The 19,006-nt window shown below is 44.9% G+C and overlaps 1 non-coding gene across 1 annotated transcript; it reads left to right on the forward strand.

Annotated features, from left to right (window-relative positions):
• Positions 1-334: 334 nt before the first annotated feature.
• On the forward strand, positions 335-409 carry TRNAI-GAU (transfer RNA isoleucine (anticodon GAU)). Its single transcript has one exon. It is a non-coding gene; the product is annotated as a tRNA-Ile (tRNA).
• Positions 410-19,006: the final 18,597 nt, after the last annotated feature.

Raw genomic sequence — 19,006 nt, forward strand, 5'->3', positions numbered from 1 at the left:
CGACTATTGCATAGTGTTTGGAGTCCAAAAAACATGACTTGAGAATCATCCCTGCACTTGTGAGCTTTTTGACCTTGGGTAACCTAATTTCTACAAACCTGTTTTCTTATCCTTAAAAGGGGGATAATGATAGCATTTGCATTGCAGAGTTATTGGATTAAATGATAAACTGTACTTTAAGCACATAACAGAGAGTTTCAGTAAACATTAGTTACCATCAGCATGGTGGCTCAGGAGAGAGTTTGGCTTTAGAATCAAACAGTGCTGTGTTCCTCTAATAACGTGACTGAGGGAAGTTGAGTTAGTTTCCTCATTTTAACAGACAAAGAGGGCTGGCCGTTTAGCTCAGTTGGTTAGAGCACGGTGTTGATAACACCGAGGTCAAGGGTTTGGATCCCCTTATCGGCCAGCCACGCGCACACACACACACAAAGAACATAGTAACACATTCATTCTTTTATTTGACAAATATTTATTGATATGTACTCTTGATATCTGCATTATTCTGTAAGATGGGATACAAGTAAACAGAACAGAAAGAGAAACCCGTGCCCTTGTGGAGCTTACAATCTAGTGGTGTGAGAACTGAAACAAAAGTAATGCTCAGTTCCTGTGCTGAATGATGCTAGGAAATGGTGCTTATTTATCAAGACTAACTATTTATCAAGGCCTACAAGACCCTCACCTCAATGTTCCCACCAGTTGAAAGCCAGAATGTCATGAATTGTCCGATTCCAGCCACTTCCATCCTTGTCACATCGTCCTTAACGTCACCTAGCCCAAGCCTCAAGCCCCAACAAAGACTCTACTCCAACTTCTCGTTCTGAAACACTACGAAGGTTTTGTCAAGGTGTTCTGCTCCTTTCCAGCAGGATATCTAATAAACTTGGCTTTGCTTGATTAGCAGGTTTTTCTGGTAGTTGTTTGGGCAGCCCATGGGGGATGTAAATATAATAAATAAGATAAATTATACAGTTGTTATAAAGAGATGAGGGGAGGGCTAATGGGGAAGAGGCTTTGCAGGACAGATTACTGGACTTACTTGACTCTGAGGAAGGGTGAGAAGCAGTTGTTAGTGGGCAGAGTAGTGCAGGGTCAACCTTGCCATTGGCCCGATGGCCCTGGCACCAGTGGTGACACATGAGTGAAGGGGGCGAAGGCGGAAACCAAGAGACCCGTTAGGAGGCTCGGACTGAGGTGGTTGGAATGGACTTTGCAAGAGGCGGTTGGATTCTCTTATCTATTTTGAAGGTGGAATCAACAGAATTTGGTGATGGATCAGATGGGGATGTGGGAAAAAGAAGCTCACCTACCTTACAGGATGTCACGAGCTTTCAGTGCCACAATACTTGTGATTTGTCAGTGCTCGGTAAGCAGCAGCCTCTCAAGGGTTTGCACATCTCTCTCCTTGGAGCCCAGGCATTTGGTGAACTGAGATGCCACTTTCCCCAGGGCCTCCTTTCCCATCTCTTGGTCAGGTGCAGGTGTCTTCTGTGTGCCTCTGTTGTCCTTTTCTTTGCAGCGCTGCTTGCAGCTCCAGCACTGTGGACCCTCATTGCCTTTTACTGGCTTCTGTCCCTCCGCAGACTCCCTCTTGCTGAGGCTGGGGCCTTGTCTGCCCTGTGCACTATTGAACACTCTGCACCCAGGCAGGACAAAGTCTGCAATGCAGCCAGTGTTCAGCCTGAGCTTGTTGATTATTATTAATGTCTTAATAATCTGTAATGGGAAAAAAGTGCATTTCCTTTATCTCAAGCATGGAGTTCGGGTTCATTCACAGGGGCTCCACTTAACATTGAAAAGCCAGAGAGAGATAGCTACTGGCAAGGGCTGCCTCAAGCAAGATTGTGAAGTAGCCAGATCCTCATGGATTTTTTTGCATTAATTTTACTTTTTAAAAATATCTTGTTAAAATGTTATTTATCTTAAATACAGAGTACTTGGGTGTCCCCATAATTTTTGTCATCTGGGAAGGTGCCTCTCCTATGTTACCCTAGCTCCAGTGCTGCTGGAGAGCAGATGGGCGATAAGGAAAGAGTTGTGGGGTGTGGGTTTAGGGCTTGACATTTTCCTGAGCGTTACATGAGGAGTTTTGAAGAGAAAGTCTTAAAGGCCCCAGTACGGGTGTATCAGTCTGCTTGAGCTTGCACAACAAAATACCTAAGGCTGGGGGCCTTAAACAGCAAGTTTATTTTCTCACAGTTCTGGAGGCTGGAAGTCCAAGATGGACGTGCCTGCAGGGTTGGTTTCTGGTGAGGTCTCTCTTCCCGGCTTGCAGACAGCCACATTCTTACTGGGCCTTACATGGACTCTTCTTTATGTGCTCTCAGAGAGAGAAAGATCTGGTGTCTGTTCCTTTTTTCATGAGAACACCAGCTCTGTTGGATTAGGGCCCACTCTTATGACTTCATTTAACCCTGTCAACCTAAAGGCTTTATGTATTAGTCTGTTTCTGTTGCTTATAACAAGTGACCAGGAACTGGGTAATTTTTAAGAAAATGAAATTTAGTGCTTATAGTTTCAGAGGCTGGGAAGTCCAGAGTCCGGGGTACACATCTGGTGAGTGTCTTCTTTGGTGGTGACTTTACAGCAATGTAGGGGTCTCACATGGCAGAAAATGGCAGAGCAGAGAGAGAGAGACTTTCACCTTCTCTCTTTTTAAAGCCCTCAGCATCACGCTCCTGACCACTATTTTTAGTTCATTCACTACAGCGTGGTCCTACAATCTGATCACCTCTTCAAGGCCCCACCTTTCAATTACCATAATAGGATCTCCCACCCTCAACAGTAATGGTGGGAATTAAGCTTCTAACATATGAACTCTGGAGACACAATTCAATCAATCCACAGCACTTCATCTCCATACAGTCAACTGGGAGTTAGAGTTTCAACAAATTTGGGGGAAAGCAGGCACAATTCGGTCCATAACAGTGGATACCCCACTTCCATTCCTATTATCCTGCCTGAGGGGGCAGCCTGGTCCTGGAAGACCCATGGGTCAGGGTTTGGATTTTGGTGCTCTCTCACCAGCTGTGTGATCCTGGGCTGTCACTCGCCCTCTCTGAGCTTCAGCTTCTCCATCTCAAATGTCAATTAATATTTCTTATCTCACAGGGAGATAAAGGGGCTAATCTGAGACATACATAAAAACCTTGATCACAATTCTCGGTAAATGTAGGTTCTCTTCCTTGGACCAACTAACTGGAATTCAGGAAACAGAAATTGGCACTGTAGTTAAGTGAAGCAGGCAGTTCTGTTCCTCAGCGGTGGGTAGCTGGAGCGCTAGAGAGGAGCATGACAGGCTGGCCACTATTTTTCTGAATTCCAGTGGCCGCACACCCTTATCCCACACAATATTAGATCTTCACTCAGACACTGGGCCTGAGTCACAGGCCCCACTGACAGCCTTAGCCCCACCAGGAGCCTTCCCTAGCTGTCGAGTAGGAGGGAAAAGTGCCGAGTCACGGATTTGTTTCTTTCTGATTCTCTGTGGTTCTTATCGTGTTCTTCAGGAAACATTAGCACACCCAGCTATTAATAATGATGATGAAATGAAGTTTGTGACTGAATCCGGGGTGGAGGTGAGGGTCACCTGGCTGGCGAACCGACCCTTCTATCTGTGCAGGAAGGAAGGGACCTATCTGGAGGCAGGCTAAGCAGATAGGAACGTACCGCATGCCGAGAATCCCTCAGCTTCGTGCAGCAGGGCAACCTAAGACCCGAAGGTCATGATTGGGTGGGAGGTGTCGATGTTGTCATTGGCAGATTTTCGCAACCAATTCCAAAATCCCTTAGTAGGCACAGAGTTGAGATGAAGAAACAGTACCCAGGGCACTGGGAAGGGTGAGAGGATGGTCCTCATCATATCACAGGATGAAGTATTTGTTTAGATTAACAGAGGCCTATACTGACAGCCCCAAAATGAATGAAATGCTTTTCCTGGGGACTTGCTCTAATCCTTATTCCCTTTCCTTCTTTTCTGTTAAAGCATGAGATTTCACTGATGAAATCTCCTCTTCTGCACCCCTTCTCCTTCCTCGATGCCCCCTCAATCAGCCTAACCAGTGTTAATGAGCAGGACTAGTGTCAGATAATGACTCCTGCTTGGTGCCTAGAACCTTCCAGAATTTATGGTTAAAGTCACAAGAGAAACTTTGATTTTGTTTTTTCTCCCAGAAGATGAAGGACAGTTCCAGCCATGCCCCTCAATGAACAGGCGATCTTAAGCAATTGCCCACATTATTGGGCTCAGAGCTCATTCCTTTACCTGTGACCCAAGTGGAAAACTTTGCTCAGGAGATGAAATATATATTACGCTCCCATTGCCCAACACATTCAGACCTGACATAAAGGAAAGTTCTTTTCAACTTGAGAAGTTTTCACAACAGAATTAAATTTCCATCATTTAAAATCAGGTTGATGATTAACTCCAGGAACCCAGGGAGAATTCCCATCTCAATGCTTGAGAATAGAGGAGGCACGGCCTTGCAGCTCACTAAGCCACAAACCTGGGCAGGTCACTCAACATCTAGAAGTGTACTGTTCCACACGACGGCCACCGGTCACGTGTGGCTCTTTAATTTAAACTTACATTAGTTAAAATTGAAAATTCAGTTCCTTGGTTACACTAGTCACGTTGCAAGTGCTCAGCGGCCACATGTGGCAGTAGCTTTGGTACCGGGCATGCAGATATAGAACTTTCCCATCATTGCCTGTTTCATCAGCTCAGAGGGGAGTGACAAGTATTCAGGTGTCAGGTAGACAGTGCATGTAGACATGTGTTGTGCACTGTGAATGTTACACAACCATGCCATTAGCCTTGACTTGTTTGGATGGATGCAGAGTGGATTCCAGGTTTCTAAAGAAAAGTTTTATGAAGTTATCTGACTCTTGGCATATATGTCTAATAGTTTCCCTAGTCAGCCCTATTTCTCCCATTATAATCTGCAGTGCTGAGAATCCGCCCTTCCAGGGCAGAAAGAGAGTGAAATCCCTGTCCACTCTAACTCCTAGATTCCGAGACTGTCCTTGATCAACCAGCGGCTCCTCCTGGCCAAGCTCTTTGGGATGTCTTTTCACCCCATCCCTCATCCGCAAGTTCTGGAGCAGCACAGCGCCTGGGGGTTAGCGTGTAGATCTCCTCCCCTCCCACCGCCGTACATGGAAGCCTCTGCTCCATGCTCGTCTGGGAATGCTGCATTAGAGATGTGCACATGGACCTGAGCTGGGTCTGCTCTGGCTCTCGCCTCTGTCACTTCCTAGCTCTGTGACTTTGGGGAGTTACTGAACTTCCTTGAAGCAAATTGTTGTTTTCTTTAATTTGTGTAAATAGGGGTAAGAGCACCCACTTTGCAGAATCAGTGTAAGAACAGAATGAGCTAATGGGTGTAGGACGCTCACAGCACAGTGCGGTGCCAGGCACACAGTGTCTGGCACTTAGCAGGTACCCAGTAAACAGTAGTTGTACTTACCCAAGGGCTGTCCTCAGTTCTTGGGGAAAATGGTGTTTTCCCTTTCACAAAGCAATGGAAGGCTCTCAGACACTTTATTGTCTAAGCGTCTGTTGGATGGAACTCAACAGCTTCAGGTAAATGTGCAGCTACAGCATGCATGTCACGGTAAATACTCTTGGTTGCCCACCCAAACCCTCCCCACTTCTTTTCCTTGATAACAGAATCCAGATTTTCTTTAGGTATCTGGTGTCCAGGGCTCCCTTCCCAGGTCTAAAATGTTGAATCTTCATTGGTCCAAGCTATTAGGTTAATATTCACCTTGCTGATGTCTCATATAAGAACAGTCATGTGACATACTTTTAATAAGGGAGACATGGAGGGAGTGGGGGGAGGGGAGTTCCAAGGAAAATTTTCTCTCATAAAAATGAAAGAAAAATAAAAGGAAACATTGGACCCCGTTCTTTCACCTGATGTTGTGCTCATGTGGAGTGACTGGACCTTTGGCCTTCTCATGTCCGTGAGGGGACAAGCTTGAGGGCCAAAGCCAACATGCCCAGATGGAAGAGCAGAAAGATGGAAGGAACCTGGGTCCATGAGGATGTCCTCAAGAATCAGCCTCCTAAACTGCTTGGTAAGATAATAAATTTATTTTATTCTTTAAATTAAATTTAAGAGTAGGAATTTTCCGTTACTTACAGCTGACAGAATCCTAAATGATATACAATGCAACTGACCAACGCATCTGCATTTTAGTTATTTACATGTGTCTCAGATTCCCTATTCAACTCTATGTTTTTCTTGGATGCTATGCTGTATCTTTCACCGTTGTTCAATCTCCTAACACCAAGCTCAGCGTCTTGCACGTAGGAAGCACTAACAAATAATTTTTAAACTAATGTGGAAGTGAAATATGGTCCCTGGAATTATAGGCTACTTCCAGCAGAGCCTCTACCACAAGATATCACGATGGAAGGTGGTGGTGAGGCAAGGCCTGAAGAGTGTTAATACTTTCATTAATGCTCCTTTTTCCTATTTTGCATGTGGTGTGTCATCCTTCTGGGAACTCTGATTTAGAAATTTGATATTATCTTTAACTCTTTCCTCATTGTTTACTCCTCTTATCCAAAGAGTTGCCAAGTTCTTTGGCCTTTCAGCTTATCCAGAGTCAACAGGTTCTGGGGGAAACTGTTTTATACTGTCCAAGCACATGAACTTGGTCTGAGGCAGAAAGGCCGTATAATTCTTTCTAATGGGAACCATGTCTTTTCAGGAGGGAAGGCTACTAGGAAAGCTTCATCAAGATCAAAAGGCTGCTTGGCAGATACAGATGGATGGGAACAGACAACTAAGGCACCAAAGAGATTGGCCCAATATCCCCAGTCCCCTGGACGCCGCCTCCTGGTAAGGGCAGCTTCTGCCCTCCCAGCTTTGTAGACGGCTGTTCCCCCTTCTCTCCACGTCCCTCTGTGGCTGCCCTCTTGGCCTCTCTGATGATGGCGATGGCAATGTGAAGGACCCTCGCAGACTCTAGGCCTTCCTTTCAATTAGTAATCGTTTCTGATGATCTGATGACCTGCACCACTGGACTCCCTCTCCCCACCCCGCCCCACCTCTTTCCAGTAGGCTATAGGGCAGGCAGCTGAGCCTCCTGGTAGTGTTGTCCCCAAGGAGGAGGGCTCCAGCAGGGACAGATGACTTTCTCCTGCATCTGAGGCAGAGGGCTTGGGCACCGTCCAGGTCTGGAGAGCTGTGAGTCTCACGACTTCATTCCCAGCCAGGAAGCCTCCCCGGGTTACCCTTCTCATCCCAGAAAGATAGGCAGAGATTTTTCAGGACAAAGTCCAGGATGCTGTAAATGATTCCATCTCCATATTGAGAAATTTTGGCCCTTTCATCCAGATTTGAGAAGCAAGAAATGAATAAGAGAAGAAAAAGTGTAAGGGGGGGTAAAGGGGGATAAAAGAGAAAACAAGTCAGGAAAGAGTGCTTGGTGAAAAAAAATGGACTAGAAAGACAGAGTGATTGATAACAAACAAGAAAGAAATAACCACAAACAACCTTGAGACCAAAAGAAGTTCACGTGAAAAGAAAATAAAAATGATCCCTGAAATAAAGAAAAAGTGAAAGATAAAAAATAGAACAAAGCCAAAGTGAAGATCTCAGTATAATTTGAGGCGGACGCATGTCAGCCTGATTGCTTTTATTAAAATCATTTTTTCCTAGTTCATTTTAAGAATGATTCATGGTCTAATAACTAGTTAAACTTTTCGTTAGATTTTCGTGCATACTACAAATGTAGTGCAATAGCTTTCTTGTTATTATAAGTGGTAGTCACAGGCTACACCTTTCACGGTCCTTTTCCTTACAGAACCCTGAATTTTGGACATGAAAAGGGGCCTGGAGAATACCTAGTGTTTGATCATTTCAGAGAAAATGAATCCTCAGTCTGGAGAAGCAACTTGCCCAGAGTCATGTAGCTGGTGGCACAGGAACACCAGACCCGACCCTCCCCGAGCTGGGGCTCCAGGCTGCTCTGGTGCCCACCAAGGCGTGCTCTGTCCCTCCAGACCTCTCAATTTGCAGAGCTAGTCCTGTTTCCCCTACCTATCAAAGCTGATCACTTTTGTGGCTCATTCTACTGAGTCTTATGAGTTTAAATTAGTGTTTAAAAATCAATAATATTCTAATATGAATACAAATTAGTATTAAAAAAATAAATAACATGTTACAACTTATAGCTAATACTTCTACAGAAATTTTACTATGTGCTAGGTATTGTGCTCAGTGCTTTCCATATATTAACTCATTTAATCCTTTTGGTCTGCACAGTGGTTGAACCACGGACCTAGAAGTTATCAGCACCACGCTCTAACCAACTGAGCTAACCAGCCAACGTGACTCATTTAATCTTTAGGTAAGTAACAGTATAACATGTTAATGATTGAGTGATGGACAGCTTAGCTAATATTTATAGAAATTTTACTATGTGCCAAGGTATTGTGATATTGGGGGTTGGATTGTGTCCCCCATGCCCCCCTGCCCTACTCACATGTTGAATTCCTCACCCCCAGCACCTCAATGTGACTTTATTTGGAAATAAGGCTGTTATTACTTAGGGAAAGTCCCAATTCAATATGACTGCTGTCCTTATAAAAAGGGGAACAAGAACACAGAGAGAGACACAGAGAAAGAAAGAAAGGGAAGGTGATGTGAAGACAGGGAGGAAATGGGCATCTCCAAGCCAAGGAGAGGGGCCTGGAGCAGACCCTTCTCGCACGGCCCTCAGAAGAACCCAACCCTGCCAGCACCTTGATCTTGTATTTCCAGCCTCCAGAACTGTGAGACAACAAATTTCTGTGGTACTTTGGTATGGCAGATTTAGCAAACAAGTATGCCTGCTATGAGTTATACAGGTGTTCACTCGTTTAATCCTTACAATCAAACCTATCAGATACGGAAGATGGAAAACAAAGTTAAACACCACTAGAAGGAAGCAACCAACCTAATCCAGAATGTGGAACACTCCCCAAGACAAATGATGTGGTTTCTCCAACTCAACAATAATATGATTTTAAAAAGAGGGGAGGGGGCAGAACTGTTTGATAATAAAAGTGGTTTAAAAGACAGTAACCACATCCAACATTTGGACCTTATTTGTGTTCTGATGTGACTAAACCAACTGCAGAAATACATTTTGAGACCATTGGGGAAACTGGCTATTAGACGGTGCTACAGAATTACTGTCGACTTTGCTGGGTGTGACTATGGCATGGCGGTCAAGTTAAAAAATGAACATCCTAGTCAGTGATGGGTGAAATGGCGCGACTCCTGGATTTGGTTTAAAGGAATCCAGAAAAAAGTGTTTGGGACCAGGTGATTCATGCATGGCTGTATGAATACATGGATTCATTCATTCATTCATTCACTCTGTGATTCCCTCTACCTTTACAAATATTGTTTGAAAACTGGAACTCATAGAAGCCAAGAGTACAACAGTGGTTGCCACGGGCTGGGAAGTGGGGAACTGGGGAGATGTTGGCCAAAGGATAAAAGTTCCAGTTATAAGATGCACAAGTTCAGGGAATCTAATGTACAACAGGAGTGGTGATGGATGTGTTTGATTTGATTGTGATAATCATTACACAATGTATTAAAGGTTGTACACCTTTAATATATATATATTTTTTGAACACCTTTAATATATACAATCTTTATTTGTCAAGTAAATATTTTAAAATAAAAACAATAAAATAGCACACTAAAAAAGTTTGAAAGTGTCCATAATAAAAAGAAAAAATTTATGGGATTCTATATTTGCTATTTTTCAGATGAGGAAATGGTTCAGAGAGGTTTAGTTAGTACTTCAGAAAAGCTGAGCAGTGACCACTCAGTCTCGCTTCAGAATATCATTCCAAATAGGTACTTTTAAGTATTTATATTTAATGGCAAGATGATAATGCTCTCCTATGTGTTCTACACCAGTCCTATAAGATATGCAGAGCCTACAGGCATGTCCATTGCAGAGGTGGAAGCAGAAGTCTAGAAAGGGCAGGTATTCGCTGTACAAGTACAGTGCTGAACCCAGGTTTGAATTCTAGCCAAATGCAAACACCAGACCTTGGGGCATGTCGTATTTAAGAGGAAGGATTTAGGGATGGGGCTTCCGGATTGGGGTCCCCTTCAGATAGCATCGCTGTGGTCAGCTCACTTAGTTCTATGGGCCTCGGATATCTGGTGTGTAAAATGGACAGCGAGGCCCCGTCTGCCGTGTGGCCTTCCAGGGCGCCTCCAGGTGCAGATGAAATGAGACTTGGGTAGAGGTTGGTTAGCTGAAAATACCACAGCAATGCTACTAGCTATTTCTATTTGAGCGGTATCATTGATCAGTTGGTGTACAGAGGAAAATGTGGCTAAGGGACTCTTAGAAGAAGCAATTTTGGAGGCAAACTGGGGCACAGGGAGTTTCTTACCACGTTGTCAGATTTACACTCACCAGAGTTCAACAGCTCGAGATACTAGTTGGGGCAGAGGTGGAGTCTGCTCAGGCTGTTCCTGGGAGGCGACCTGGCACTCCTGACCTTTCTCTTGGCAGTTGGGTTGTGGATGGTACACTTTTAGCCCAAACTTCTCAGAAGTGGCCTGCGTTATCCATCAGGACCTGTCCATCCAGTTCAAGTTCACAGTGATAAATCTCGCAGCCTCTAAGGGTCCTCAGAAAGGTGGGTGTGGTGTGCTGCTAGCAGGCATGATTAAGTACTTTCCTGTGTCAAATATAGCTGTAATAGACTACAAACAGGCAGCTGAGCTTTATACAAACTGATCTGGCCGCTATCAGCTGCTCTGACATTTTATACTAATACTTAAAATAAATCTAGAAACAGGAAAGAAAGTACAGAATTATTGTTTTAGGCGGCCTGTGAGAGCTTATCTTCAAAGTGGCAGAGGTTCTATTGTATTTAGAGAAACTGCTCACTCCACTGGCATAAAGGTTAGTTTCAGGGACTCCACAGCTGCCTTGAACCGGTTTCCCACGTGGGTGCCGAGAGCTGGCCTCCAAGCTAGCGAGACTTACCCCTGGAGGGGCCCTGTCCCATTGGTACTTTCTTCTTGCTCAACTGAGGACCTCTCAGTGCACTGGACAGCACCAAACACCCTTTAAGAAGCAATTTAGAATTTCTCCTTAAAAACAAACAAAACTAATTATCCTGATTTGAACATCACATATTGCACACAGGTATTGGTATTCAATGCTGTACCCCACAGATATGTGCAATCAATTATGTTTCAATAAAAACAAACATACAAACAAACAAACAAACAAAAACACAGCAAACATACCGATCATGATTTCCCTGTTGAGAGTCATACTTATGGTTGGAAAGCCTTTTTCCCTTTAAAAATGTAAGTCTTGACCTCTGTATGTGGTGTCTTTGCATGTGTATGTTTCACAGCTGGAAACAAAAGGAGGCCTGTGCCATTCTGGAATTTCATTTCAGAATGAGAGTCTGAGGGAGAAATGTCTCACGAAATAGAAATTGAAAATTTGAAAAGAGAACATAGAAATCTAGCTCCCCCAGTAATTCTCAACTCTGGTAACACTTTAGAATCACTTGGGGTGGGGGGGTGAAGAATACTGATGTCGTGGACCCACTACCAGAGTTCAATTTAATTGTTCTGGAGTTTTCTAGGGGTGAAGATTTTAAATTGGTATGTTTAAAAACCTCCCTAGGTGATCCTAACGGGCAACAGAGTGGAGAAACAATCATTTATTTCACTGTCTCATTGGACAGAAGAGGCACCTGTGGGCCAGAAAGCAGCAGCTGCCGAGCCCGCACAGAAAGCGAGGCCGGGCCAGGACCCAGTGCTCAGAGTTCCTGTTGAGCAATCTTCCCTGGATATCATGACTCACTCGTACCCTTAACTGAAATAAATCTAACGCTAAATAGTTAATCATATTTGCAATCATGGCTTGGATTTCTGCCACACAGCTTTATCTCATAATTCAAAATAGTTTTTTTCTACAAACATATGAAAAGATTTTATTTTTGTTTAATCATTTCTGTAAACTCCTTCATTTCTTGGCTCCTCCTTCCTCACTCAAAACAACTTTGTGTAGATTTGAATCATAAAGGACTTTAGATTGATGTTCAGGTTCCCTTTGTAAAATTGAAGCAATAATTAAAGATACATGGCATAAAGATGGCACAGAGTAGAACTGAATTAAATTGGGTGCTATGCCGAATACCACTTCCAATGTTATTTGTAAGGATGAGAAAGCTAGTTACTCCTTCTGCTTTCATGTCCTCAATTTTGGAGAATGTTCTCAAAAACATTTTCTATCCAGTGTACAATACACGCATTACATGATTATGAAGATCATATGTCCAGGATTTTCTGGGATAATCCTATTCTAAATATCCTATCTTCATATTCACACAAAAAGTAGAAAGGACCCAGAAACTCCAATACTTTGGTATCCAAATGATATCTCCCAGGCTATACCCAAAACGTTATAAATGCACGATCAGATCTTGTGTTTCCGCATTTGGTTTGGAGAAGATCAGGATATAGATGTTTCCATGATGCTGAGGGAACCTGCCAGGGCTCTGAGACCTAGGTGTGGTCACTGCTCTCCGTCCCTGGTCTGTCCACTCGCACACGGGAGGCTCCTGAGGCCAGGGCTGCAGCAGTGTGGAGCCCGGGGTCGCTGGTCTCCTCGACTTGTCCCAGCTAGCAAATCTGAGACGTGGCAGAAGACACTTACCAGATAGTCATGACCCCCTTTTCCTTCTTCCTGCCCTTTGGTCCTATAGCCTACTCTTCCCATATTGCATCCTCTGCTATTTCAATCCCAAGTTCTGCATGCTCTGGGTCCATACAGTATCTACATCAGTCTGGCCAAACACCATGATTTTCGGCCTTGCCCTCACACCAGCCTCTTCGTTGCCTGTCCCGCTTCACTGTCTTCCCATTATTTTCCATCCTCTTGCCCTCTGCGGTCATGCTCCTCCCATGATTAAAAAATAGGAAATCCTCTAAAGGCCCTTTGCACGCTTGCCGATGCCCGCCCGCGTGGCGGACCTGCCTTCGTGCTCACTGCCCGCTCCCCAGGCCCCGCTTCTCTGAGCGCCTGTCCCGGCCCCACAGGTGCTTTCATTCCTTGGGGTGCAACGTGAGCATTGGTGGGGGGGGTCCTCTAAGCACCCAGGTGATTTTAATGTGTAGCCAAGTTGAAGAACCTCTGCTTAGTCTTTGTGAACTACTTCCCGCTGCCCAACTTGCGTGTTCCCTTATCTCCTGGCCTTTGCCCAGCTGCTCCCTTGGCCTGGATGTCCTCTCCCACCTAGTTCTTTTGGCTACCTGTCCACAAATTACTCACGAGAGGAGGCTATCGGAGAGTTCAGTGTTAGCGGTGGGGCAGAGCAGGCCACAGGGAGGTTCAGGAGAGATTCCACACTCAGAGGGTCAGTAAATCATCATTTTGTAAGAATATGAGAGGAAGGGCGTTACATGGAGAAGGCGGAGAGGGCACTCCCATGGAAAATGGGCTTTGTCTTTTAATTCTGGCTGGCGGTGGCTCCAGGCCGTGTTCTCTTATACAAAGGAAGATTGGAAATGAGATGCTTTGAGGAGCTTGGAGGCCATTCCCTTCTGAACTCATGTCCTCTACAAATTCCTTGCATAGCTTGCCAGCTTGCTGGCGGCTTTCTCCTACCTCTATGTGTTGCAGAGAGGCTGGGTCCTCAGCCCTCTAGGTCTGACTTGCCTAGCTGGTGGTGGGTGGCGTGAGGCAGGGAGGAGTTGTTCAAACACCTTCAGGAACGATACCAACGCCACCATCACTCCACAAGGATAGGAGTAGAAATTGGAGCGGATCTCTCGGTTCTGTTCATCTAACCAGCAGAGGGTGGTTCTGTGGATCAGTGAAAGCAACTTGAAACTGACCATTTCCTTCAACCCTCTATTTATACTTCATGCTCCTCCTTCCCCCGAAAACATCCTTGACATTTTCTTCTTCTGGCTCATGTGAGAACTTACAGATTTTATGTTTGAAGATTACAAAGGACATTTAAACAAAAACCCAAGTTCGTGTAAGTAAAGGAGAATTTTAGGTCAGGCTCAATCCCAACCCTGAATAACACACCGGGGGTAATGTGCAGTGCCAGGTGCTCACAGCACGAGATGCAATTCAAATACCATAGCTGTGGCTTTTAGACACCACGAGTAACAGTAAAGAGCATGAGGTCGACATTCCTTCGAATCCCAGTTCGGCTGTTTACTCGTGTGCTACCCTGAGCACATCCCTAACCTCTCTCTACACCAATTTCCTCACCTCAGAAATGGATGTGATAGTAGGACCTATCTCAGAGGTTGGTGTGAGATTTAACTGAATGATTCCTTGTGAAGCTGTTACTTGGGCGCTTATTAAGCACTTAATAAATCTTTTTTATTTTTATTTTTTTTGGGTCTTTTTCGTGACCGGCACTCAGCCAGTGAGTGCACCGGCCATTCCTATATAGGATCCGAACCTGCGGCGGGAGCGTTGCCGCGCTCCCAGCGCCGCACTCTCCTGAGTGCGCCACGGGCTCGGCCCTAATAAATCTTTTTTTAAAAAGTGGTTAGGAGTTTGCTTTTCCTGGCAGAATCTTCATCTTGATGTTTATAATACCACTTTCTTTAAAGAGATTAAATAGTTTCCATAAACTAAAGATGGCACAAGAAAGAAAGGCCCCCTCTCCAGGTCCAAGTCCTGGTGTCACAATGGACTCTGTGCTTGACCAATACCACCCGAAGAGCATGCGTTTTAGATCCAGGAGTGACATCGGAGGTCCAGGGGCTCTGGGTTGCAGCGATGGTTTAGAGGCAGAGCTGTGACTATCTTTCCAGGTGCACATTTCCTCACAACGCCAGGCTTCAAATTGCACTGGGCATGACTTCCCTGCTCATACCAGACCAGGTACTAATTTATCCCATGGCCTCTTTTACCATAAGGTGACTAGAATTAAGCAGATGTCAGGAACACCGATCATTTGTAAAAAGACAAATTTGTTAAAAACTACAGGAGAATGTTTTCAAAAGGATGCTTTGCTGTCCCCATCGTAACTGCTCTCCCCCACAGAGCTTGGGTGTAACTTGCAGGTAAAGGATGAGGACCGTGCCTGTGTGGTAGAAGGACAGAGACCCATGTATTAGCGTGACAGCTATTCCAGAAGAGTGGAACTGCACGTTTACAGGATTTAACTGAACAGCTATTCAAAGTTCTTACTTGAAAAGAGAGGAATACTGAGCTTCTTAACTGTGTGGCTTTAGGTATGGTAGATAGTGATGTCCCTTTGTGGTTAATTAAGAGGGTGAAAATTTTAGCTCTTGTAATTAAATCAGTGCTAAGCAAGCAGCATGATTGGTAGCTGGATAATACCTAAAACATGTCCATAAAAAGAGAGGAATTCACCAAAAAAAGAGAATTGGGGAATTTCTAAGATATTTAGGACTAATGCTATATACACCAGTATGTTCCCCACCCCCAAGTGTTTCTTCTCTTCAACCAACTTACATAGAAAATGCTGGATGACGACCAAGCATGTACCCCACACTGAGTCACTTGTCCACCTTTGGTTTTTGAACACAATGTCAGACCAGGGTAGGTTTAATGCCACTTGTCTTTTTTTACATCATCACACTGACAGCCTCCTAGCATGTGAAATCTTCGGGTCTAGCAACCACACGTAATCTAGCCCTCCCCTGAGAGGTGAGTGTGGCTCAGGTGACCACACTGAACAAACGGGCCTGCTTCTCAGTCTGCATTTCACCAGGTGCCTTTGAGGTTGCATCAGCCTCGGGCTCCACAAGCAGAGGGAGGGGCGCAGGCATAGTGAAGACATTGTTCAGAGATAGACATCGATTAGATGGCCTCTACACTGGGGTGGGTGCAGGAGATGGCTCGGTTGTGACACCACCTGCAGAGCCAGGACAATGCTTAATAAAGCTGAGATCTGCAACCTGAAACTGGAACCTAAACAGATAACCTTTGGGAAGATCCTTAACCTGATTCTCTCAGTGCCTGTAAGGAAGTCACTATAAGATTAGAAAATGTAATTACATCTGATAAAGTGATTGCTGAGACTCTGTTTGAAGAGAGGGCTTTATCAGCCCTATTGTGTGAGGTCAATGGAGACCTGGACCTCCGGCCACTGGTCTCTCACCTCCAACAGAGTGAAATCCCATTATATTAGAATGTTGAGAAAGTAGTTCAATAGTCCTTAGAGATCCAACACTTGAGAACTTATTCCACTTGGTCTAAGCCAGCCTTGGAGCCCACAGATCAGAGCTACATTAGCATGAAATCCACGCACAGGGCTCTTGACTGATTTCACTCATGGGCTGGCTACAGGTTCTCCATGCCTGCTGTGCGCCTCCTTCCCCAGCACATGCCTTACAGACCACTGACTTCACTACATTAAAATTCTGTTTGTTTGCCTCTCACCTCCACTAGACTGAAAGACCCTTAAAAGACAGGCAGTCACTTATTTTGTACTCTCAGCCTAGCACAGATTTTGTCTCCTAAGAGTCAGTCCCCATGTGCTTGCTGACGTCCACTACACCTGCTCAGAGAAAACTGAGTTTTTTCCCTCTAGGGAATATTGAAAAGGTAGGTGAGGGTTGAGCAGATCAGAGGAATCCACGAGACCCCAGGAGGATGGGTTGATGATTTACCAAAACCCTGGAGGGGAGGAGGAGGAAAGGGAGTGGGGCAGAGCAGAAGAGAAATCCCCCATAGTTTAATCCTTGTTTGAACTGGAAACGATGGAATCCAAACTCCTTATTTCACAAATGGGGAAACAGAGCTTGCAAAACATCACATGGAGGGATTATTACTTAATATGTTTCTATTCTGTCAGGAAGCAGGCTCTATGTGTGACGCAGTCACGGATCCCACCTCAGTGTCCACTGAGACCGGTGAGGGAGTGCAATGTTTGCAGAGAGAGAAGTGGATTTCTATTCTTCTGCAATCAGATTGGAAAGAGGATGGCACTTTAATGAATCGGGGAACTGGGTACAGGTCTGAAGAACTGGAACACAATCTTAAAAATACATAATATAGCTGGACACATACAAAATGGACACTTTAAGAAGATTATAATACAATTTAGAAAATGTCACCTTAGTCTTGTTCATCCACAATTAGGTTTGATCAATGGTTCTCACAGGAGAAATGTTTATTGTGGTTTGTTTCCCAGCATGTTCTCCCCTCTCTTAGCCTATTTTCCCTTTTACCCAGAGCTTTGACGTATGGGCTCCCTGCTGGCCCGAGTAAGCTATCAGTGTGTCGCCCAACACCTCCACGCCATTGAGGAGAGGAAGAAATACAGCTTCTGCAGATATGGTAAGCAGCTCTCAACTAGTCAGTGTGAAAAGAGTGTGTGTGTGGCTAAGAAGAAGTGCACCTGTTACTAATGACTCCTGAAAGACCTATGTCATGGGCATGAGCTCAAGAAGAACTGTCCTTCCCTAGGTGATTGATAATCAACACAAAATACAGATAAATTACTTTTATAAAGCACTTTCACCTAAATTAGGTCTCTTTGCTCCTCAGCAATATCCCAGTGAGAAAGACAGAACAGTTATCATCCCATGTGGGGAAGAGTCACCACAGAGAGGTTAAGCAGCAGGCCTGGGGTTACCCAGGGAAGATGAGTACCTGGCATGCTTTTCTTCCAATTATACTTCACGGGCTCCCCAGCCAGATATAGGAATACGTTTTAGACACTGCAACTCATTCTTCTCACAGGGGTCAGCCTAAAAGACCCAAGGCCCGGCCTCATCTTTCCAAGTACCCCCAAATCTGGCAGGCATTCTTGTCTTGGGGCATTAGCACCAAGATCAGTGTGTATCAAAGTCCTCTGACCCAGATAGGAAAAAAAAGGCAAAGAACAGGATCATAGACACATTGACAACCTCAACATTTTCCCTTCTTGGAAGCACGTGGATTTTCATTTCCTTGGTGCTCTGTAGAAACCATCTACAAGCAACGTAAAACGTCCGCGTCCGCGTTAGAAGTCATCACCTGCTCCATCTAAGAGCTGAGGCACAAAGTAGATGATTTCCAGGTAATTTTCCATCTTCACAATGCCTCCTTATTAACCATTTCCAGCTGGCTGGTTATCCAGTCCTTGTATAGACAGTGGCAATGCAAAGATTTTACAGACCCAGAAATCCGTGTGCAACAAAAACACTTGGTAGCCATCTAGTTGTTGTTTTTGTTGTTTTAGTCCCGGGATTTGAAAATCCACTTAGTGATTAATGCCCAGTTCAGGCTTATTTAAAGCAAAAAATATTCTCTTGCAGTTGAAGTTGGCCTTTAAATGATCTTTAAAAAGAAAATATCAAACCATCCACTGATTTGTATAAAACCCTTAAGAGCATTTTCCTTCCTTGCACTTCCAAAGGTGGCTTTGCAAATAGGTAGCAGGCTCTGGGTTGGCAATTCCAGAGATAGTTTTTCCTGTGTCTTCTCTCTGGGGATAGGTCTTTATACCTAATAAAAATCAGAGCAAGGACAAGAGGTTTCTAGTATCCCCAAACCAGGTCAAGGAGTATGGAAACCATCCTTACTTACACAGCCAGCAGGGAGGCAGCCCAGGCAGAGAGCAGAACCATCCTCAGGGGGACGGTCTCGGAGACTGAAAATGAAGGGAGAGATCTGGAAAACTAGGGTTTAACCAACTCGTCCTTGCATCTGCCACAATGGGACATTGTCAGGCCTTGGCCCCACGAAACAATAGGCTTCGATAGGACAGAATACCCATTCAGAGGACAGCTTCACGTGCTAGCTTGCGGGCAGTGCAGCTCCTTCCAGCCTGCTCTTGCTGCACACAGTGTGTGTGTGACAGACTGCTGGGCCCCACTCTCTGCCTGCTCCTCCTCCCCACACTTCACTTCTGCTCCACGCTTCCAGCAAGGCCAGGGTGGGTGTATCTCTTGAAAGGCTGGGTGATGTGTTGTGGGGCTCCACTGCTGAAATTAGCAGCACTGCTCTTCCTGGCCATTTTAGG

The sequence above is a fragment of the Cynocephalus volans genome, chromosome 15, assembly GCF_027409185.1.
Source record: "Cynocephalus volans isolate mCynVol1 chromosome 15, mCynVol1.pri, whole genome shotgun sequence".
Classification (NCBI taxonomy): domain Eukaryota; kingdom Metazoa; phylum Chordata; class Mammalia; order Dermoptera; family Cynocephalidae; genus Cynocephalus; species Cynocephalus volans.